At 55.3% G+C, this 22,043-nt stretch overlaps 12 non-coding genes across 12 annotated transcripts; all 12 read right to left on the bottom strand.

Moving 5' to 3' along the window:
• Positions 1-666: 666 nt before the first annotated feature.
• On the bottom strand, positions 667-773 carry LOC138511833 (U6 spliceosomal RNA). The gene has a single exon (XR_011280726.1). It is a non-coding gene; the product is annotated as a U6 spliceosomal RNA (small nuclear RNA).
• Positions 774-2,522: 1,749 nt separating this feature from the next.
• LOC138511832 (U6 spliceosomal RNA) lies at positions 2,523-2,629 on the bottom strand. The gene has a single exon (XR_011280725.1). It is a non-coding gene; the product is annotated as a U6 spliceosomal RNA (small nuclear RNA).
• A 1,748-nt stretch (positions 2,630-4,377) lies between these two features.
• LOC138511831 (U6 spliceosomal RNA) lies at positions 4,378-4,484 on the bottom strand. The gene has a single exon (XR_011280724.1). It is a non-coding gene; the product is annotated as a U6 spliceosomal RNA (small nuclear RNA).
• A 1,749-nt stretch (positions 4,485-6,233) lies between these two features.
• LOC138511830 (U6 spliceosomal RNA) lies at positions 6,234-6,340 on the bottom strand. The gene has a single exon (XR_011280723.1). It is a non-coding gene; the product is annotated as a U6 spliceosomal RNA (small nuclear RNA).
• A 1,748-nt stretch (positions 6,341-8,088) lies between these two features.
• Positions 8,089-8,195, bottom strand: LOC138512350 (U6 spliceosomal RNA). The gene has a single exon (XR_011281194.1). It is a non-coding gene; the product is annotated as a U6 spliceosomal RNA (small nuclear RNA).
• A 1,748-nt stretch (positions 8,196-9,943) lies between these two features.
• On the bottom strand, positions 9,944-10,050 carry LOC138511828 (U6 spliceosomal RNA). Its single transcript, XR_011280722.1, has one exon. It is a non-coding gene; the product is annotated as a U6 spliceosomal RNA (small nuclear RNA).
• A 1,749-nt stretch (positions 10,051-11,799) lies between these two features.
• LOC138511827 (U6 spliceosomal RNA) lies at positions 11,800-11,906 on the bottom strand. The gene has a single exon (XR_011280721.1). It is a non-coding gene; the product is annotated as a U6 spliceosomal RNA (small nuclear RNA).
• A 1,748-nt stretch (positions 11,907-13,654) lies between these two features.
• Positions 13,655-13,761, bottom strand: LOC138512347 (U6 spliceosomal RNA). The gene has a single exon (XR_011281192.1). It is a non-coding gene; the product is annotated as a U6 spliceosomal RNA (small nuclear RNA).
• Positions 13,762-15,509: 1,748 nt separating this feature from the next.
• Positions 15,510-15,616, bottom strand: LOC138511826 (U6 spliceosomal RNA). Its single transcript, XR_011280720.1, has one exon. It is a non-coding gene; the product is annotated as a U6 spliceosomal RNA (small nuclear RNA).
• A 1,733-nt stretch (positions 15,617-17,349) lies between these two features.
• LOC138511825 (U6 spliceosomal RNA) lies at positions 17,350-17,456 on the bottom strand. The gene has a single exon (XR_011280719.1). It is a non-coding gene; the product is annotated as a U6 spliceosomal RNA (small nuclear RNA).
• A 1,713-nt stretch (positions 17,457-19,169) lies between these two features.
• LOC138511824 (U6 spliceosomal RNA) lies at positions 19,170-19,276 on the bottom strand. Its single transcript, XR_011280718.1, has one exon. It is a non-coding gene; the product is annotated as a U6 spliceosomal RNA (small nuclear RNA).
• A 1,748-nt stretch (positions 19,277-21,024) lies between these two features.
• On the bottom strand, positions 21,025-21,131 carry LOC138511823 (U6 spliceosomal RNA). The gene has a single exon (XR_011280717.1). It is a non-coding gene; the product is annotated as a U6 spliceosomal RNA (small nuclear RNA).
• Positions 21,132-22,043: the final 912 nt, after the last annotated feature.

The following is a 22,043-nucleotide window of genomic DNA, read 5'->3' as shown; positions in this document are numbered from 1 at the left end:
CCAGAGACCTCTCTGTGAGCGCCGCAGGCGAGCCTTCTCGGGACCTCAGCAACTGAGGGGCACATTTCCAAATGAGGGAGACATTTCCAGAAAGCGCACCAGGGAACGGCTCAGCCTCTGCTTCGTGGCCTAACCCAGCCTGGTCCTTCTCCAACCATCTGGGAGCTGTCCAAAAGCCGGTGGGCCTGGCGGAATGGGCTCCCAGCAGGCCCTGGCTGACTGGTGATTTGCATACACACAGACACACGCACGCACGCACACTCTCTCTCGTGCTATCTGCTGCCTTTCAGACCCTGCCACCCCTCGCTTGCTTTAAAGGAGCAGTTGGCGAATGACACTGAGCAAAGAATGCACAAGTGGGTAAAGAGATCACACACCTAGAGGCAGCCAGCTCTCATGAAGAGTAGGGCCTAGAAGCAGTGAAGCTTGAGGGGCTGTGCGCTCTTTGCCATGAGCCCCTAGAGGCGGATCATATAGAAAGCGCTATATAGAAATGAGCAGCCAGCAGAGGACAAGGCAGCCGCTCTCGGTGCAGCACAGCACAGAGAGGATCAAGAGAAACGGGAAGGGCTTCCGCGGCAGCGAGCAAGCACAAGACCAGCACGGGAGCGGGGCCCCTTTTATTCTGTCAATAAAAGGTATTTCTCTCCTGGCACGCACGTGTCTAAAAATATGGAACGCTTCACGAATTTGCGTGTCATCCTTGCGCAGGGGCCATGCTAATCTTCTCTGTATCGTTCCAATTTTAGTATATGTGCTGCCGAAGCGAGCACACACTTGGGGCTGAACTGGCCAGTGTATAAAAGCCAGCGCATCGGCTGCCTATTGACCTAGGTTGACTTGTTATGCTCTAACTTTGGCAAGAAACTGTTTGGTTCTGGGGCCGGTATGGAACCAAGAGGCAAAGACCAACGACCCAAGCTTCCTCGCTGCTGGTTTGGCCCAAAAGGAAAGGTTCCGTGTGCTTGGCTATTGCAATGCAGGAAGAAAGGATCATGGTCCAGGCTGCATGCAAAGTGGCACCTCCCGTCATAATGCCTGGGTGATGGGTGCTGTGTGCCTGGACGCATCACAATAGTCCCACAAGCCAGAGAAAAGCCAGAGGGCCTGTGAGGGTTTGCTTGGGGGGGGCCCTGTTGAATTCCAGGATAGGCAAGGTGAGGCAGCGGCCTAGTGCGCGGACCCCCGAGAGCCCCGGATTGCTGCTGCCCCCGCCTTCAAGCCAGAGATGCATTTTCAAACCGATGTAAGTTTACGTTTGGCTGCTGGCTTCAGCGACGGTGGCTTCAAAGTCCCGCCGGGTCTGCTTTCCTTTGGTAGGGCCAGGAAGCCTCTTACAACAGGTATTGGCTGCCTGTCGCCTGCTTTTATCAGCTGTGCCAGGACGTGAGCCTTGTGTGTTACAAAATCAGGACAGCAGGCATTGCAGTGGCTCCTGCTTCAGAAAGGCACCTTGAAGAACAGCACTAGGAGCTAACGGAGGGCACCAGGGGTATGGGGGCCAGTGGTGCAATGGATAAGGCGCCTGACTAGGAGTCAGAAGGTTGTGGGTTCCACTGCCATCCGGCTGGGCTCCCAACTCTGTGCTTTGTTTCTTTGAATTACATTTAAATTCCCTTGGCCTTCACTGCTCGCAATAGACTTTTGATTTTATGTGGGGCGGGCCCGGTTGCACAGCAAGGAAACACCAGGCGCCATCTCGAAGCACCACCAGTAGGGGTCCCTCCAGAAGGCCCCAACAAGCAGCAGATGATTTCTATGCATGTGTGCGTCCTGTCCTTCAATGGGTGGGGGTTGGCTTGTGTTGGACACAGTCCCAGGGCAGCCCTTCACGTCCCTGATCGGCCACGATCGGCCAGAGACCACTCTGGTGAGCGCCGCAGGCGAGCCTTCTCGGGACCTCAGCAACTGAGGGGCACATTTCCAAATGAGGGAGACATTTCCAGAAAGCGCACCAGGGAACGGCTCGGCCTCTGCTTCGTGGCCTAACCCAGCCTGGTCCTTCTCCAACCATCTGGGAGCTGTCCAAAAGCCGGTGGGCCTGGCGGAATGGGCTCCCAGCAGGCCCTGGCTGACTGGTGATTTGCATACACACAGACACACGCACGCACGCACACTCTCTCTCGTGCTATCTGCTGCCTTTCAGACCCTGCCACCCCTCGCTTGCTTTAAAGGAGCAGTTGGCGAATGACACTGAGCAAAGAATGCACAAGTGGGTAAAGAGATCACACACCTAGAGGCAGCCAGCTCTCATGAAGAGTAGGGCCTAGAAGCAGTGAAGCTTGAGGGGCTGTGCGCTCTTTGCCATGAGCCCCTAGAGGCGGATCATATAGAAAGCGCTATATAGAAATGAGCAGCCAGCAGAGGACAAGGAAGCCGCTCTCGGTGCAGCACAGCACAGAGAGGATCAAGAGAAACGGGAAGGGCTTCCGCGGCAGCGAGCAAGCACAAGACCAGCACGGGAGCGGGGCCCCTTTTATTCTGTCAATAAAAGGTATTTCTCTCCTGGCACGCACGTGTCTAAAAATATGGAACGCTTCACGAATTTGCGTGTCATCCTTGCGCAGGGGCCATGCTAATCTTCTCTGTATCGTTCCAATTTTAGTATATGTGCTGCCGAAGCGAGCACACACTTGGGGCTGAACTGGCCAGTGTATAAAAGCCAGCGCATCGGCTGCCTTTTGACCTAGGTTGACTTGTTATGCTCTAACTTTGGCAAGAAACTGTTTGGTTCTGGGGCCGGTATGGAACCAAGAGGCAAAGACCAACGACCCAAGCTTCCTCGCTGCTGGTTTGGCCCAAAAGGAAAGGTTCCGTGTGCTTGGCTATTGCAATGCAGGAAGAAAGGATCATGGTCCAGGCTGCATGCAAAGTGGCACCTCCCGTCATAATGCCTGGGTGATGGGTGCTGTGTGCCTGGACGCATCACAATAGTCCCACAAGCCAGAGAAAAGCCAGAGGGCCTGTGAGGGTTTGCTTGGGGGGGGCCCTGTTGAATTCCAGGATAGGCAAGGTGAGGCAGCGGCCTAGTGCGCGGACCCCCGAGAGCCCCGGATTGCTGCTGCCCCCGCCTTCAAGCCAGAGATGCATTTTCAAACCGATGTAAGTTTACGTTTGGCTGCTGGCTTCAGCGACGGTGGCTTCAAAGTCCCGCCGGGTCTGCTTTCCTTTGGTAGGGCCAGGAAGCCTCTTACAACAGGTATTGGCTGCCTGTCGCCTGCTTTTATCAACTGTGCCAGGACGTGAGCCTTGTGTGTTACAAAATCAGGACAGCAGGCATTGCAGTGGCTCCTGCTTCAGAAAGGCACCTTGAAGAACAGCACTAGGAGCTAACGGAGGGCACCAGGGGTATGGGGGCCAGTGGTGCAATGGATAAGGCGCCTGACTAGGAGTCAGAAGGTTGTGGGTTCCACTGCCATCCGGCTGGGCTCCCAACTCTGTGCTTTGTTTCTTTGAATTACATTTAAATTCCCTTGGCCTTCACTGCTCGCAATAGACTTTTGATTTTATGTGGGGCGGGCCCGGTTTCACAGCAAGGAAACACCAGGCGCCATCTCGAAGCACCACCAGTAGGGGTCCCTCCAGAAGGCCCCAACAAGCAGCAGATGATTTCTATGCATGTGTGCGTCCTGTCCTTCAATGGGTGGGGGTTGGCTTGTGTTGGACACAGTCCCAGGGCAGCCCTTCACGTCCCTGATCGGCCACGATCGGCCAGAGACCTCTCTGTGAGCGCCGCAGGCGAGCCTTCTCGGGACCTCAGCAACTGAGGGGCACATTTCCAAATGAGGGAGACATTTCCAGAAAGCGCACCAGGGAACGGCTCAGCCTCTGCTTCGTGGCCTAACCCAGCCTGGTCCTTCTCCAACCATCTGGGAGCTGTCCAAAAGCCGGTGGGCCTGGCGGAATGGGCTCCCAGCAGGCCCTGGCTGACTGGTGATTTGCATACACACAGACACACGCACGCACGCACACTCTCTCTCGTGCTATCTGCTGCCTTTCAGACCCTGCCACCCCTCGCTTGCTTTAAAGGAGCAGTTGGCGAATGACACTGAGCAAAGAATGCACAAGTGGGTAAAGAGATCACACACCTAGAGGCAGCCAGCTCTCATGAAGAGTAGGGCCTAGAAGCAGTGAAGCTTGAGGGGCTGTGCGCTCTTTGCCATGAGCCCCTAGAGGCGGATCATATAGAAAGCGCTATATAGAAATGAGCAGCCAGCAGAGGACAAGGCAGCCGCTCTCGGTGCAGCACAGCACAGAGAGGATCAAGAGAAACGGGAAGGGCTTCCGCGGCAGCGAGCAAGCACAAGACCAGCACGGGAGCGGGGCCCCTTTTATTCTGTCAATAAAAGGTATTTCTCTCCTGGCACGCACGTGTCTAAAAATATGGAACGCTTCACGAATTTGCGTGTCATCCTTGCGCAGGGGCCATGCTAATCTTCTCTGTATCGTTCCAATTTTAGTATATGTGCTGCCGAAGCGAGCACACACTTGGGGCTGAACTGGCCAGTGTATAAAAGCCAGCGCATCGGCTGCCTATTGACCTAGGTTGACTTGTTATGCTCTAACTTTGGCAAGAAACTGTTTGGTTCTGGGGCCGGTATGGAACCAAGAGGCAAAGACCAACGACCCAAGCTTCCTCGCTGCTGGTTTGGCCCAAAAGGAAAGGTTCCGTGTGCTTGGCTATTGCAATGCAGGAAGAAAGGATCATGGTCCAGGCTGCATGCAAAGTGGCACCTCCCGTCATAATGCCTGGGTGATGGGTGCTGTGTGCCTGGACGCATCACAATAGTCCCACAAGCCAGAGAAAAGCCAGAGGGCCTGTGAGGGTTTGCTTGGGGGGGGCCCTGTTGAATTCCAGGATAGGCAAGGTGAGGCAGCGGCCTAGTGCGCGGACCCCCGAGAGCCCCGGATTGCTGCTGCCCCCGCCTTCAAGCCAGAGATGCATTTTCAAACCGATGTAAGTTTACGTTTGGCTGCTGGCTTCAGCGACGGTGGCTTCAAAGTCCCGCCGGGTCTGCTTTCCTTTGGTAGGGCCAGGAAGCCTCTTACAACAGGTATTGGCTGCCTGTCGCCTGCTTTTATCAGCTGTGCCAGGACGTGAGCCTTGTGTGTTACAAAATCAGGACAGCAGGCATTGCAGTGGCTCCTGCTTCAGAAAGGCACCTTGAAGAACAGCACTAGGAGCTAACGGAGGGCACCAGGGGTATGGGGGCCAGTGGTGCAATGGATAAGGCGCCTGACTAGGAGTCAGAAGGTTGTGGGTTCCACTGCCATCCGGCTGGGCTCCCAACTCTGTGCTTTGTTTCTTTGAATTACATTTAAATTCCCTTGGCCTTCACTGCTCGCAATAGACTTTTGATTTTATGTGGGGCGGGCCCGGTTGCACAGCAAGGAAACACCAGGCGCCATCTCGAAGCACCACCAGTAGGGGTCCCTCCAGAAGGCCCCAACAAGCAGCAGATGATTTCTATGCATGTGTGCGTCCTGTCCTTCAATGGGTGGGGGTTGGCTTGTGTTGGACACAGTCCCAGGGCAGCCCTTCACGTCCCTGATCGGCCACGATCGGCCAGAGACCACTCTGGTGAGCGCCGCAGGCGAGCCTTCTCGGGACCTCAGCAACTGAGGGGCACATTTCCAAATGAGGGAGACATTTCCAGAAAGCGCACCAGGGAACGGCTCGGCCTCTGCTTCGTGGCCTAACCCAGCCTGGTCCTTCTCCAACCATCTGGGAGCTGTCCAAAAGCCGGTGGGCCTGGCGGAATGGGCTCCCAGCAGGCCCTGGCTGACTGGTGATTTGCATACACACAGACACACGCACGCACGCACACTCTCTCTCGTGCTATCTGCTGCCTTTCAGACCCTGCCACCCCTCGCTTGCTTTAAAGGAGCAGTTGGCGAATGACACTGAGCAAAGAATGCACAAGTGGGTAAAGAGATCACACACCTAGAGGCAGCCAGCTCTCATGAAGAGTAGGGCCTAGAAGCAGTGAAGCTTGAGGGGCTGTGCGCTCTTTGCCATGAGCCCCTAGAGGCGGATCATATAGAAAGCGCTATATAGAAATGAGCAGCCAGCAGAGGACAAGGAAGCCGCTCTCGGTGCAGCACAGCACAGAGAGGATCAAGAGAAACGGGAAGGGCTTCCGCGGCAGCGAGCAAGCACAAGACCAGCACGGGAGCGGGGCCCCTTTTATTCTGTCAATAAAAGGTATTTCTCTCCTGGCACGCACGTGTCTAAAAATATGGAACGCTTCACGAATTTGCGTGTCATCCTTGCGCAGGGGCCATGCTAATCTTCTCTGTATCGTTCCAATTTTAGTATATGTGCTGCCGAAGCGAGCACACACTTGGGGCTGAACTGGCCAGTGTATAAAAGCCAGCGCATCGGCTGCCTTTTGACCTAGGTTGACTTGTTATGCTCTAACTTTGGCAAGAAACTGTTTGGTTCTGGGGCCGGTATGGAACCAAGAGGCAAAGACCAACGACCCAAGCTTCCTCGCTGCTGGTTTGGCCCAAAAGGAAAGGTTCCGTGTGCTTGGCTATTGCAATGCAGGAAGAAAGGATCATGGTCCAGGCTGCATGCAAAGTGGCACCTCCCGTCATAATGCCTGGGTGATGGGTGCTGTGTGCCTGGACGCATCACAATAGTCCCACAAGCCAGAGAAAAGCCAGAGGGCCTGTGAGGGTTTGCTTGGGGGGGGCCCTGTTGAATTCCAGGATAGGCAAGGTGAGGCAGCGGCCTAGTGCGCGGACCCCCGAGAGCCCCGGATTGCTGCTGCCCCCGCCTTCAAGCCAGAGATGCATTTTCAAACCGATGTAAGTTTACGTTTGGCTGCTGGCTTCAGCGACGGTGGCTTCAAAGTCCCGCCGGGTCTGCTTTCCTTTGGTAGGGCCAGGAAGCCTCTTACAACAGGTATTGGCTGCCTGTCGCCTGCTTTTATCAACTGTGCCAGGACGTGAGCCTTGTGTGTTACAAAATCAGGACAGCAGGCATTGCAGTGGCTCCTGCTTCAGAAAGGCACCTTGAAGAACAGCACTAGGAGCTAACGGAGGGCACCAGGGGTATGGGGGCCAGTGGTGCAATGGATAAGGCGCCTGACTAGGAGTCAGAAGGTTGTGGGTTCCACTGCCATCCGGCTGGGCTCCCAACTCTGTGCTTTGTTTCTTTGAATTACATTTAAATTCCCTTGGCCTTCACTGCTCGCAATAGACTTTTGATTTTATGTGGGGCGGGCCCGGTTTCACAGCAAGGAAACACCAGGCGCCATCTCGAAGCACCACCAGTAGGGGTCCCTCCAGAAGGCCCCAAAAAGCAGCAGATGATTTCTATGCATGTGTGCGTCCTGTCCTTCAATGGGTGGGGGTTGGCTTGTGTTGGACACAGTCCCAGGGCAGCCCTTCACGTCCCTGATCGGCCACGATCGGCCAGAGACCTCTCTGTGAGCGCCGCAGGCGAGCCTTCTCGGGACCTCAGCAACTGAGGGGCACATTTCCAAATGAGGGAGACATTTCCAGAAAGCGCACCAGGGAACGGCTCAGCCTCTGCTTCGTGGCCTAACCCAGCCTGGTCCTTCTCCAACCATCTGGGAGCTGTCCAAAAGCCGGTGGGCCTGGCGGAATGGGCTCCCAGCAGGCCCTGGCTGACTGGTGATTTGCATACACACAGACACACGCACGCACGCACACTCTCTCTCGTGCTATCTGCTGCCTTTCAGACCCTGCCACCCCTCGCTTGCTTTAAAGGAGCAGTTGGCGAATGACACTGAGCAAAGAATGCACAAGTGGGTAAAGAGATCACACACCTAGAGGCAGCCAGCTCTCATGAAGAGTAGGGCCTAGAAGCAGTGAAGCTTGAGGGGCTGTGCGCTCTTTGCCATGAGCCCCTAGAGGCGGATCATATAGAAAGCGCTATATAGAAATGAGCAGCCAGCAGAGGACAAGGCAGCCGCTCTCGGTGCAGCACAGCACAGAGAGGATCAAGAGAAACGGGAAGGGCTTCCGCGGCAGCGAGCAAGCACAAGACCAGCACGGGAGCGGGGCCCCTTTTATTCTGTCAATAAAAGGTATTTCTCTCCTGGCACGCACGTGTCTAGAAATATGGAACGCTTCACGAATTTGCGTGTCATCCTTGCGCAGGGGCCATGCTAATCTTCTCTGTATCGTTCCAATTTTAGTATATGTGCTGCCGAAGCGAGCACACACTTGGGGCTGAACTGGCCAGTGTATAAAAGCCAGCGCATCGGCTGCCTATTGACCTAGGTTGACTTGTTATGCTCTAACTTTGGCAAGAAACTGTTTGGTTCTGGGGCCGGTATGGAACCAAGAGGCAAAGACCAACGACCCAAGCTTCCTCGCTGCTGGTTTGGCCCAAAAGGAAAGGTTCCGTGTGCTTGGCTATTGCAATGCAGGAAGAAAGGATCATGGTCCAGGCTGCATGCAAAGTGGCACCTCCCGTCATAATGCCTGGGTGATGGGTGCTGTGTGCCTGGACGCATCACAATAGTCCCACAAGCCAGAGAAAAGCCAGAGGGCCTGTGAGGGTTTGCTTGGGGGGGGCCCTGTTGAATTCCAGGATAGGCAAGGTGAGGCAGCGGCCTAGTGCGCGGACCCCCGAGAGCCCCGGATTGCTGCTGCCCCCGCCTTCAAGCCAGAGATGCATTTTCAAACCGATGTAAGTTTACGTTTGGCTGCTGGCTTCAGCGACGGTGGCTTCAAAGTCCCGCCGGGTCTGCTTTCCTTTGGTAGGGCCAGGAAGCCTCTTACAACAGGTATTGGCTGCCTGTCGCCTGCTTTTATCAACTGTGCCAGGACGTGAGCCTTGTGTGTTACAAAATCAGGACAGCAGGCATTGCAGTGGCTCCTGCTTCAGAAAGGCACCTTGAAGAACAGCACTAGGAGCTAACGGAGGGCACCAGGGGTATGGGGGCCAGTGGTGCAATGGATAAGGCGCCTGACTAGGAGTCAGAAGGTTGTGGGTTCCACTGCCATCCGGCTGGGCTCCCAACTCTGTGCTTTGTTTCTTTGAATTACATTTAAATTCCCTTGGCCTTCACTGCTCGCAATAGACTTTTGATTTTATGTGGGGCGGGCCCGGTTTCACAGCAAGGAAACACCAGGCGCCATCTCGAAGCACCACCAGTAGGGGTCCCTCCAGAAGGCCCCAACAAGCAGCAGATGATTTCTATGCATGTGTGCGTCCTGTCCTTCAATGGGTGGGGGTTGGCTTGTGTTGGACACAGTCCCAGGGCAGCCCTTCACGTCCCTGATCGGCCACGATCGGCCAGAGACCTCTCTGTGAGCGCCGCAGGCGAGCCTTCTCGGGACCTCAGCAACTGAGGGGCACATTTCCAAATGAGGGAGACATTTCCAGAAAGCGCACCAGGGAACGGCTCAGCCTCTGCTTCGTGGCCTAACCCAGCCTGGTCCTTCTCCAACCATCTGGGAGCTGTCCAAAAGCCGGTGGGCCTGGCGGAATGGGCTCCCAGCAGGCCCTGGCTGACTGGTGATTTGCATACACACAGACACACGCACGCACGCACACTCTCTCTCGTGCTATCTGCTGCCTTTCAGACCCTGCCACCCCTCGCTTGCTTTAAAGGAGCAGTTGGCGAATGACACTGAGCAAAGAATGCACAAGTGGGTAAAGAGATCACACACCTAGAGGCAGCCAGCTCTCATGAAGAGTAGGGCCTAGAAGCAGTGAAGCTTGAGGGGCTGTGCGCTCTTTGCCATGAGCCCCTAGAGGCGGATCATATAGAAAGCGCTATATAGAAATGAGCAGCCAGCAGAGGACAAGGCAGCCGCTCTCGGTGCAGCACAGCACAGAGAGGATCAAGAGAAACGGGAAGGGCTTCCGCGGCAGCGAGCAAGCACAAGACCAGCACGGGAGCGGGGCCCCTTTTATTCTGTCAATAAAAGGTATTTCTCTCCTGGCACGCACGTGTCTAAAAATATGGAACGCTTCACGAATTTGCGTGTCATCCTTGCGCAGGGGCCATGCTAATCTTCTCTGTATCGTTCCAATTTTAGTATATGTGCTGCCGAAGCGAGCACACACTTGGGGCTGAACTGGCCAGTGTATAAAAGCCAGCGCATCGGCTGCCTATTGACCTAGGTTGACTTGTTATGCTCTAACTTTGGCAAGAAACTGTTTGGTTCTGGGGCCGGTATGGAACCAAGAGGCAAAGACCAACGACCCAAGCTTCCTCGCTGCTGGTTTGGCCCAAAAGGAAAGGTTCCGTGTGCTTGGCTATTGCAATGCAGGAAGAAAGGATCATGGTCCAGGCTGCATGCAAAGTGGCACCTCCCGTCATAATGCCTGGGTGATGGGTGCTGTGTGCCTGGACGCATCACAATAGTCCCACAAGCCAGAGAAAAGCCAGAGGGCCTGTGAGGGTTTGCTTGGGGGGGGCCCTGTTGAATTCCAGGATAGGCAAGGTGAGGCAGCGGCCTAGTGCGCGGACCCCCGAGAGCCCCGGATTGCTGCTGCCCCCGCCTTCAAGCCAGAGATGCATTTTCAAACCGATGTAAGTTTACGTTTGGCTGCTGGCTTCAGCGACGGTGGCTTCAAAGTCCCGCCGGGTCTGCTTTCCTTTGGTAGGGCCAGGAAGCCTCTTACAACAGGTATTGGCTGCCTGTCGCCTGCTTTTATCAGCTGTGCCAGGACGTGAGCCTTGTGTGTTACAAAATCAGGACAGCAGGCATTGCAGTGGCTCCTGCTTCAGAAAGGCACCTTGAAGAACAGCACTAGGAGCTAACGGAGGGCACCAGGGGTATGGGGGCCAGTGGTGCAATGGATAAGGCGCCTGACTAGGAGTCAGAAGGTTGTGGGTTCCACTGCCATCCGGCTGGGCTCCCAACTCTGTGCTTTGTTTCTTTGAATTACATTTAAATTCCCTTGGCCTTCACTGCTCGCAATAGACTTTTGATTTTATGTGGGGCGGGCCCGGTTGCACAGCAAGGAAACACCAGGCGCCATCTCGAAGCACCACCAGTAGGGGTCCCTCCAGAAGGCCCCAACAAGCAGCAGATGATTTCTATGCATGTGTGCGTCCTGTCCTTCAATGGGTGGGGGTTGGCTTGTGTTGGACACAGTCCCAGGGCAGCCCTTCACGTCCCTGATCGGCCACGATCGGCCAGAGACCACTCTGGTGAGCGCCGCAGGCGAGCCTTCTCGGGACCTCAGCAACTGAGGGGCACATTTCCAAATGAGGGAGACATTTCCAGAAAGCGCACCAGGGAACGGCTCGGCCTCTGCTTCGTGGCCTAACCCAGCCTGGTCCTTCTCCAACCATCTGGGAGCTGTCCAAAAGCCGGTGGGCCTGGCGGAATGGGCTCCCAGCAGGCCCTGGCTGACTGGTGATTTGCATACACACAGACACACGCACGCACGCACACTCTCTCTCGTGCTATCTGCTGCCTTTCAGACCCTGCCACCCCTCGCTTGCTTTAAAGGAGCAGTTGGCGAATGACACTGAGCAAAGAATGCACAAGTGGGTAAAGAGATCACACACCTAGAGGCAGCCAGCTCTCATGAAGAGTAGGGCCTAGAAGCAGTGAAGCTTGAGGGGCTGTGCGCTCTTTGCCATGAGCCCCTAGAGGCGGATCATATAGAAAGCGCTATATAGAAATGAGCAGCCAGCAGAGGACAAGGAAGCCGCTCTCGGTGCAGCACAGCACAGAGAGGATCAAGAGAAACGGGAAGGGCTTCCGCGGCAGCGAGCAAGCACAAGACCAGCACGGGAGCGGGGCCCCTTTTATTCTGTCAATAAAAGGTATTTCTCTCCTGGCACGCACGTGTCTAAAAATATGGAACGCTTCACGAATTTGCGTGTCATCCTTGCGCAGGGGCCATGCTAATCTTCTCTGTATCGTTCCAATTTTAGTATATGTGCTGCCGAAGCGAGCACACACTTGGGGCTGAACTGGCCAGTGTATAAAAGCCAGCGCATCGGCTGCCTTTTGACCTAGGTTGACTTGTTATGCTCTAACTTTGGCAAGAAACTGTTTGGTTCTGGGGCCGGTATGGAACCAAGAGGCAAAGACCAACGACCCAAGCTTCCTCGCTGCTGGTTTGGCCCAAAAGGAAAGGTTCCGTGTGCTTGGCTATTGCAATGCAGGAAGAAAGGATCATGGTCCAGGCTGCATGCAAAGTGGCACCTCCCGTCATAATGCCTGGGTGATGGGTGCTGTGTGCCTGGACGCATCACAATAGTCCCACAAGCCAGAGAAAAGCCAGAGGGCCTGTGAGGGTTTGCTTGGGGGGGGCCCTGTTGAATTCCAGGATAGGCAAGGTGAGGCAGCGGCCTAGTGCGCGGACCCCCGAGAGCCCCGGATTGCTGCTGCCCCCGCCTTCAAGCCAGAGATGCATTTTCAAACCGATGTAAGTTTACGTTTGGCTGCTGGCTTCAGCGACGGTGGCTTCAAAGTCCCGCCGGGTCTGCTTTCCTTTGGTAGGGCCAGGAAGCCTCTTACAACAGGTATTGGCTGCCTGTCGCCTGCTTTTATCAACTGTGCCAGGACGTGAGCCTTGTGTGTTACAAAATCAGGACAGCAGGCATTGCAGTGGCTCCTGCTTCAGAAAGGCACCTTGAAGAACAGCACTAGGAGCTAACGGAGGGCACCAGGGGTATGGGGGCCAGTGGTGCAATGGATAAGGCGCCTGACTAGGAGTCAGAAGGTTGTGGGTTCCACTGCCATCCGGCTGGGCTCCCAACTCTGTGCTTTGTTTCTTTGAATTACATTTAAATTCCCTTGGCCTTCACTGCTCGCAATAGACTTTTGATTTTATGTGGGGCGGGCCCGGTTTCACAGCAAGGAAACACCAGGCGCCATCTCGAAGCACCACCAGTAGGGGTCCCTCCAGAAGGCCCCAAAAAGCAGCAGATGATTTCTATGCATGTGTGCGTCCTGTCCTTCAATGGGTGGGGGTTGGCTTGTGTTGGACACAGTCCCAGGGCAGCCCTTCACGTCCCTGATCGGCCACGATCGGCCAGAGACCTCTCTGTGAGCGCCGCAGGCGAGCCTTCTCGGGACCTCAGCAACTGAGGGGCACATTTCCAAATGAGGGAGACATTTCCAGAAAGCGCACCAGGGAACGGCTCAGCCTCTGCTTCGTGGCCTAACCCAGCCTGGTCCTTCTCCAACCATCTGGGAGCTGTCCAAAAGCCGGTGGGCCTGGCGGAATGGGCTCCCAGCAGGCCCTGGCTGACTGGTGATTTGCATACACACAGACACACGCACGCACGCACACTCTCTCTCGTGCTATCTGCTGCCTTTCAGACCCTGCCACCCCTCGCTTGCTTTAAAGGAGCAGTTGGCGAATGACACTGAGCAAAGAATGCACAAGTGGGTAAAGAGATCACACACCTAGAGGCAGCCAGCTCTCATGAAGAGTAGGGCCTAGAAGCAGTGAAGCTTGAGGGGCTGTGCGCTCTTTGCCATGAGCCCCTAGAGGCGGATCATATAGAAAGCGCTATATAGAAATGAGCAGCCAGCAGAGGACAAGGCAGCCGCTCTCGGTGCAGCACAGCACAGAGAGGATCAAGAGAAACGGGAAGGGCTTCCGCGGCAGCGAGCAAGCACAAGACCAGCACGGGAGCGGGGCCCCTTTTATTCTGTCAATAAAAGGTATTTCTCTCCTGGCACGCACGTGTCTAGAAATATGGAACGCTTCACGAATTTGCGTGTCATCCTTGCGCAGGGGCCATGCTAATCTTCTCTGTATCGTTCCAATTTTAGTATATGTGCTGCCGAAGCGAGCACACACTTGGGGCTGAACTGGCCAGTGTATAAAAGCCAGCGCATCGGCTGCCTATTGACCTAGGTTGACTTGTTATGCTCTAACTTTGGCAAGAAACTGTTTGGTTCTGGGGCCGGTATGGAACCAAGAGGCAAAGACCAACGACCCAAGCTTCCTCGCTGCTGGTTTGGCCCAAAAGGAAAGGTTCCGTGTGCTTGGCTATTGCAATGCAGGAAGAAAGGATCATGGTCCAGGCTGCATGCAAAGTGGCACCTCCCGTCATAATGCCTGGGTGATGGGTGCTGTGTGCCTGGACGCATCACAATAGTCCCACAAGCCAGAGAAAAGCCAGAGGGCCTGTGAGGGTTTGCTTGGGGGGGGCCCTGTTGAATTCCAGGATAGGCAAGGTGAGGCAGCGGCCTAGTGCGCGGACCCCCGAGAGCCCCGGATTGCTGCTGCCCCCGCCTTCAAGCCAGAGATGCATTTTCAAACCGATGTAAGTTTACGTTTGGCTGCTGGCTTCAGCGACGGTGGCTTCAAAGTCCCGCCGGGTCTGCTTTCCTTTGGTAGGGCCAGGAAGCCTCTTACAACAGGTATTGGCTGCCTGTCGCCTGCTTTTATCAACTGTGCCAGGACGTGAGCCTTGTGTGTTACAAAATCAGGACAGCAGGCATTGCAGTGGCTCCTGCTTCAGAAAGGCACCTTGAAGAACAGCACTAGGAGCTAACGGAGGGCACCAGGGGTATGGGGGCCAGTGGTGCAATGGATAAGGCGCCTGACTAGGAGTCAGAAGGTTGTGGGTTCCACTGCCATCCGGCTGGGCTCCCAACTCTGTGCTTTGTTTCTTTGAATTACATTTAAATTCCCTTGGCCTTCACTGCTCGCAATAGACTTTTGATTTTATGTGGGGCGGGCCCGGTTGCACAGCAAGGAAACACCAGGCGCCATCTCGAAGCACCACCAGTAGGGGTCCCTCCAGAAGGCCCCAACAAGCAGCAGATGATTTCTATGCATGTGTGCGTCCTGTCCTTCAATGGGTGGGGGTTGGCTTGTGTTGGACACAGTCCCAGGGCAGCCCTTCACGTCCCTGATCGGCCACGATCGGCCAGAGACCTCTCTGTGAGCGCCGCAGGCGAGCCTTCTCGGGACCTCAGCAACTGAGGGGCACATTTCCAAATGAGGGAGACATTTCCAGAAAGCGCACCAGGGAACGGCTCAGCCTCTGCTTCGTGGCCTAACCCAGCCTGGTCCTTCTCCAACCATCTGGGAGCTGTCCAAAAGCCGGTGGGCCTGGCGGAATGGGCTCCCAGCAGGCCCTGGCTGACTGGTGATTTGCATACACACAGACACACGCACGCACGCACACTCTCTCTCGTGCTATCTGCTGCCTTTCAGACCCTGCCACCCCTCGCTTGCTTTAAAGGAGCAGTTGGCGAATGACACTGAGCAAAGAATGCACAAGTGGGTAAAGAGATCACACACCTAGAGGCAGCCAGCTCTCATGAAGAGTAGGGCCTAGAAGCAGTGAAGCTTGAGGGGCTGTGCGCTCTTTGCCATGAGCCCCTAGAGGCGGATCATATAGAAAGCGCTATATAGAAATGAGCAGCCAGCAGAGGACAAGGCAGCCGCTCTCGGTGCAGCACAGCACAGAGAGGATCAAGAGAAACGGGAAGGGCTTCCGCGGCAGCGAGCAAGCACAAGACCAGCACGGGAGCGGGGCCCCTTTTATTCTGTCAATAAAAGGTATTTCTCTCCTGGCACGCACGTGTCTAAAAATATGGAACGCTTCACGAATTTGCGTGTCATCCTTGCGCAGGGGCCATGCTAATCTTCTCTGTATCGTTCCAATTTTAGTATATGTGCTGCCGAAGCGAGCACACACTTGGGGCTGAACTGGCCAGTGTATAAAAGCCAGCGCATCGGCTGCCTATTGACCTAGGTTGACTTGTTATGCTCTAACTTTGGCAAGAAACTGTTTGGTTCTGGGGCCGGTATGGAACCAAGAGGCAAAGACCAACGACCCAAGCTTCCTCGCTGCTGGTTTGGCCCAAAAGGAAAGGTTCCGTGTGCTTGGCTATTGCAATGCAGGAAGAAAGGATCATGGTCCAGGCTGCATGCAAAGTGGCACCTCCCGTCATAATGCCTGGGTGATGGGTGCTGTGTGCCTGGACGCATCACAATAGTCCCACAAGCCAGAGAAAAGCCAGAGGGCCTGTGAGGGTTTGCTTGGGGGGGGCCCTGTTGAATTCCAGGATAGGCAAGGTGAGGCAGCGGCCTAGTGCGCGGACCCCCGAGAGCCCCGGATTGCTGCTGCCCCCGCCTTCAAGCCAGAGATGCATTTTCAAACCGATGTAAGTTTACGTTTGGCTGCTGGCTTCAGCGACGGTGGCTTCAAAGTCCCGCCGGGTCTGCTTTCCTTTGGTAGGGCCAGGAAGCCTCTTACAACAGGTATTGGCTGCCTGTCGCCTGCTTTTATCAACTGTGCCAGGACGTGAGCCTTGTGTGTTACAAAATCAGGACAGCAGGCATTGCAGTGGCTCCTGCTTCAGAAAGGCACCTTGAAGAACAGCACTAGGAGCTAACGGAGGGCACCAGGGGTATGGGGGCCAGTGGTGCAATGGATAAGGCGCCTGACTAGGAGTCAGAAGGTTGTGGGTTCCACTGCCATCCGGCTGGGCTCCCAACTCTGTGCTTTGTTTCTTTGAATTACATTTAAATTCCCTTGGCCTTCACTGCTCGCAATAGACTTTTGATTTTATGTGGGGCGGGCCCGGTTGCACAGCAAGGAAACACCAGGCGCCATCTCGAAGCACCACCAGTAGGGGTCCCTCCAGAAGGCCCCAACAAGCAGCAGATGATTTCTATGCATGTGTGCGTCCTGTCCTTCAATGGGTGGGGGTTGGCTTGTGTTGGACACAGTCCCAGGGCAGCCCTTCACGTCCCTGATCGGCCAGAGACCTCTCTGTGAGCGCCGCAGGCGAGCCTTCTCGGGACCTCAGCAACTGAGGGGCACATTTCCAAATGAGGGAGACATTTCCAGAAAGCGCACCAGGGAACGGCTCGGCCTCTGCTCCGTGGCCCAACCCAGCCTGGTCCTTCTCCAACCAGCTGGGAGCTGTCCAAAAGCCGGTGGGCCTGGCGGAATGGGCTCCCAGCAGGCCCTGGCTGACTGGTGATTTGCATACACACAGACACACGCACGCACGCACACTCTCTCTCGTGCTATCTGCTGCCTTTCAGACCCTGCCACCCCTCGCTTGCTTTAAAGGAGCAGTTGGCGAATGACACTGAGCAAAGAATGCACAAGTGGGTAAAGAGATCACACACCTAGAGGCAGCCAGCTCTCATGAAGAGTAGGGCCTAGAAGCAGTGAAGCTTGAGGGGCTGTGCGCTCTTTGCCATGAGCCCCTAGAGGCGGATCATATAGAAAGCGCTATATAGAAATGAGCAGCCAGCAGAGGACAAGGCAGCCGCTCTTGGTGCAGCACAGAGAGGATCAAGAGAAACGGGAAGGGCTTCCGCGGCAGCGAGCAAGCACAAGACCAGCACGGGAGCGGGGCCCCTTTTATTCTGTCAATAAAAGGTATTTCTCTCCTGGCACGCACGTGTCTAAAAATATGGAACGCTTCACGAATTTGCGTGTCATCCTTGCGCAGGGGCCATGCTAATCTTCTCTGTATCGTTCCAATTTTAGTATATGTGCTGCCGAAGCGAGCACACACTTGGGGCTGAACTGGCCAGTGTATAAAAGCCAGCGCATCGGCTGCCTATTGACCTAGGTTGACTTGTTATGCTCTAACTTTGGCAAGAAACTGTTTGGTTCTGGGGCCGGTATGGAACCAAGAGGCAAAGACCAACGACCCAAGCTTCCTCGCTGCTGGTTTGGCCCAAAAGGAAAGGTTCCGTGTGCTTGGCTATTGCAATGCAGGAAGAAAGGATCATGGTCCAGGCTGCATGCAAAGTGGCACCTCCCGTCATAATGCCTGGGTGATGGGTGCTGTGTGCCTGGACGCATCACAATAGTCCCACAAGCCAGAGAAAAGCCAGAGGGCCTGTGAGGGTTTGCTTGGGGGGGGCCCTGTTGAATTCCAGGATAGGCAAGGTGAGGCAGCGGCCTAGTGCGCGGACCCCCGAGAGCCCCGGATTGCTGCTGCCCCCGCCTTCAAGCCAGAGATGCATTTTCAAACCGATGTAAGTTTACGTTTGGCTGCTGGCTTCAGCGACGGTGGCTTCAAAGTCCCGCCGGGTCTGCTTTCCTTTGGTAGGGCCAGGAAGCCTCTTACAACAGGTATTGGCTGCCTGTCGCCTGCTTTTATCAACTGTGCCAGGACGTGAGCCTTGTGTGTTACAAAATCAGGACAGCAGGCATTGCAGTGGCTCCTGCTTCAGAAAGGCACCTTGAAGAACAGCACTAGGAGCTAACGGAGGGCACCAGGGGTATGGGGGCCAGTGGTGCAATGGATAAGGCGCCTGACTAGGAGTCAGAAGGTTGTGGGTTCCACTGCCATCCGGCTGGGCTCCCAACTCTGTGCTTTGTTTCTTTGAATTACATTTAAATTCCCTTGGCCTTCACTGCTCGCAATAGACTTTTGATTTTATGTGGGGCGGGCCCGGTTGCACAGCAAGGAAGCACCACCAGTAGGGGTCCCTCCAGAAGGCCCCAACAAGCAGCAGATGATTCCTATGCATGTGTGCGTCCTGTCCTTCAATGGGTGGGGGTTGGCTTGTGTTGGACACAGTCCCAGGGCAGCCCTTCACGTCCCTGATCGGCCAGAGACCTCTCTGTGAGCGCGGCAGGCGAGCCTTCTCGGGACCTCAGCAACTGAGGGGCACATTTCCAAATGAGGGAGACATTTCCAGAAAGCGCACCAGGGAACGGCTCAGCCTCTGCTTCGTGGCCTAACCCAGCCTGGTCCTTCTCCAACCATCTGGGAGCTGTCCAAAAGCCGGTGGGCCTGGCGGAATGGGCTCCCAGCAGGCCCTGGCTGACTGGTGATTTGCATACACACAGACACACGCACGCACGCACACTCTCTCTCGTGCTATCTGCTGCCTTTCAGACCCTGCCACCCCTCGCTTGCTTTAAAGGAGCAGTTGGCGAATGACACTGAGCAAAGAATGCACAAGTGGGTAAAGAGATCACACACCTAGAGGCAGCCAGCTCTCATGAAGAGTAGGGCCTAGAAGCAGTGAAGCTTGAGGGGCTGTGCGCTCTTTGCCATGAGCCCCTAGAGGCGGATCATATAGAAAGCGCTATATAGAAATGAGCAGCCAGCAGAGGACAAGGCAGCCGCTCTCGGTGCAGCACAGAGAGGATCAAGAGAAACGGGAAGGGCTTCCGCGGCAGCGAGCAAGCACAAGACCAGCACGGGAGCGGGGCCCCTTTTATTCTGTCAATAAAAGGTATTTCTCTCCTGGCACGCACGTGTCTAAAAATATGGAACGCTTCACGAATTTGCGTGTCATCCTTGCGCAGGGGCCATGCTAATCTTCTCTGTATCGTTCCAATTTTAGTATATGTGCTGCCGAAGCGAGCACACACTTGGGGCTGAACTGGCCAGTGTATAAAAGCCAGCGCATCGGCTGCCTATTGACCTAGGTTGACTTGTTATGCTCTAACTTTGGCAAGAAACTGTTTGGTTCTGGGGCCGGTATGGAACCAAGAGGCAAAGACCAACGACCCAAGCTTCCTCGCTGCTGGTTTGGCCCAAAAGGAAAGGTTCCGTGTGCTTGGCTATTGCAATGCAGGAAGAAAGGATCATGGTCCAGGCTGCATGCAAAGTGGCACCTCCCGTCATAATGCCTGGGTGATGGGTGCTGTGTGCCTGGACGCATCACAATAGTCCCACAAGCCAGAGAAAAGCCAGAGGGCCTGTGAGGGTTTGCTTGGGGGGGGCCCTGTTGAATTCCAGGATAGGCAAGGTGAGGCAGCGGCCTAGTGCGCGGACCCCCGAGAGCCCCGGATTGCTGCTGCCCCCGCCTTCAAGCCAGAGATGCATTTTCAAACCGATGTAAGTTTACGTTTGGCTGCTGGCTTCAGCGACGGTGGCTTCAAAGTCCCGCCGGGTCTGCTTTCCTTTGGTAGGGCCAGGAAGCCTCTTACAACAGGTATTGGCTGCCTGTCGCCTGCTTTTATCAACTGTGCCAGGACGTGAGCCTTGTGTGTTACAAAATCAGGACAGCAGGCATTGCAGTGGCTCCTGCTTCAGAAAGGCACCTTGAAGAACAGCACTAGGAGCTAACGGAGGGCACCAGGGGTATGGGGGCCAGTGGTGCAATGGATAAGGCGCCTGACTAGGAGTCAGAAGGTTGTGGGTTCCACTGCCATCCGGCTGGGCTCCCAACTCTGTGCTTTGTTTCTTTGAATTACATTTAAATTCCCTTGGCCTTCACTGCTCGCAATAGACTTTTGATTTTATGTGGGGCGGGCCCGGTTTCACAGCAAGGAAACACCAGGCGCCATCTCGAAGCACCACCAGTAGGGGTCCCTCCAGAAGGCCCCAACAAGCAGCAGATGATTTCTATGCATGTGTGCGTCCTGTCCTTCAATGGGTGGGGGTTGGCTTGTGTTGGACACAGTCCCAGGGCAGCCCTTCACGTCCCTGATCGGCCACGATCGGCCAGAGACCTCTCTGTGAGCGCCGCAGGCGAGCCTTCTCGGGACCTCAGCAACTGAGGGGCACATTTCCAAATGAGGGAGACATTTCCAGAAAGCGCACCAGGGAACGGCTCAGCCTCTGCTTCGTGGCCTAACCCAGCCTGGTCCTTCTCCAACCATCTGGGAGCTGTCCAAAAGCCGGTGGGCCTGGCGGAATGGGCTCCCAGCAGGCCCTGGCTGACTGGTGATTTGCATACACACAGACACACGCACGCACGCACACTCTCTCTCGTGCTATCTGCTGCCTTTCAGACCCTGCCACCCCTCGCTTGCTTTAAAGGAGCAGTTGGCGAATGACACTGAGCAAAGAATGCACAAGTGGGTAAAGAGATCACACACCTAGAGGCAGCCAGCTCTCATGAAGAGTAGGGCCTAGAAGCAGTGAAGCTTGAGGGGCTGTGCGCTCTTTGCCATGAGCCCCTAGAGGCGGATCATATAGAAAGCGCTATATAGAAATGAGCAGCCAGCAGAGGACAAGGCAGCCGCTCTCGGTGCAGCACAGCACAGAGAGGATCAAGAGAAACGGGAAGGGCTTCCGCGGCAGCGAGCAAGCACAAGACCAGCACGGGAGCGGGGCCCCTTTTATTCTGTCAATAAAAGGTATTTCTCTCCTGGCACGCACGTGTCTAAAAATATGGAACGCTTCACGAATTTGCGTGTCATCCTTGCGCAGGGGCCATGCTAATCTTCTCTGTATCGTTCCAATTTTAGTATATGTGCTGCCGAAGCGAGCACACACTTGGGGCTGAACTGGCCAGTGTATAAAAGCCAGCGCATCGGCTGCCTATTGACCTAGGTTGACTTGTTATGCTCTAACTTTGGCAAGAAACTGTTTGGTTCTGGGGCCGGTATGGAACCAAGAGGCAAAGACCAACGACCCAAGCTTCCTCGCTGCTGGTTTGGCCCAAAAGGAAAGGTTCCGTGTGCTTGGCTATTGCAATGCAGGAAGAAAGGATCATGGTCCAGGCTGCATGCAAAGTGGCACCTCCCGTCATAATGCCTGGGTGATGGGTGCTGTGTGCCTGGACGCATCACAATAGTCCCACAAGCCAGAGAAAAGCCAGAGGGCCTGTGAGGGTTTGCTTGGGGGGGGCCCTGTTGAATTCCAGGATAGGCAAGGTGAGGCAGCGGCCTAGTGCGCGGACCCCCGAGAGCCCCGGATTGCTGCTGCCCCCGCCTTCAAGCCAGAGATGCATTTTCAAACCGATGTAAGTTTACGTTTGGCTGCTGGCTTCAGCGACGGTGGCTTCAAAGTCCCGCCGGGTCTGCTTTCCTTTGGTAGGGCCAGGAAGCCTCTTACAACAGGTATTGGCTGCCTGTCGCCTGCTTTTATCAGCTGTGCCAGGACGTGAGCCTTGTGTGTTACAAAATCAGGACAGCAGGCATTGCAGTGGCTCCTGCTTCAGAAAGGCACCTTGAAGAACAGCACTAGGAGCTAACGGAGGGCACCAGGGGTATGGGGGCCAGTGGTGCAATGGATAAGGCGCCTGACTAGGAGTCAGAAGGTTGTGGGTTCCACTGCCATCCGGCTGGGCTCCCAACTCTGTGCTTTGTTTCTTTGAATTACATTTAAATTCCCTTGGCCTTCACTGCTCGCAATAGACTTTTGATTTTATGTGGGGCGGGCCCGGTTGCACAGCAAGGAAA

The sequence above is a fragment of the Ambystoma mexicanum genome, chromosome 6p (assembly GCF_040938575.1).
Source record: "Ambystoma mexicanum isolate Mex_15411 chromosome 6p, UKY_AmexF1_1, whole genome shotgun sequence".
NCBI lineage: Eukaryota > Metazoa > Chordata > Amphibia > Caudata > Ambystomatidae > Ambystoma > Ambystoma mexicanum.
The sequence above is the reverse complement of the archived record's forward strand: the minus strand, read 5'-3'. Positions and strand labels throughout refer to the sequence as shown.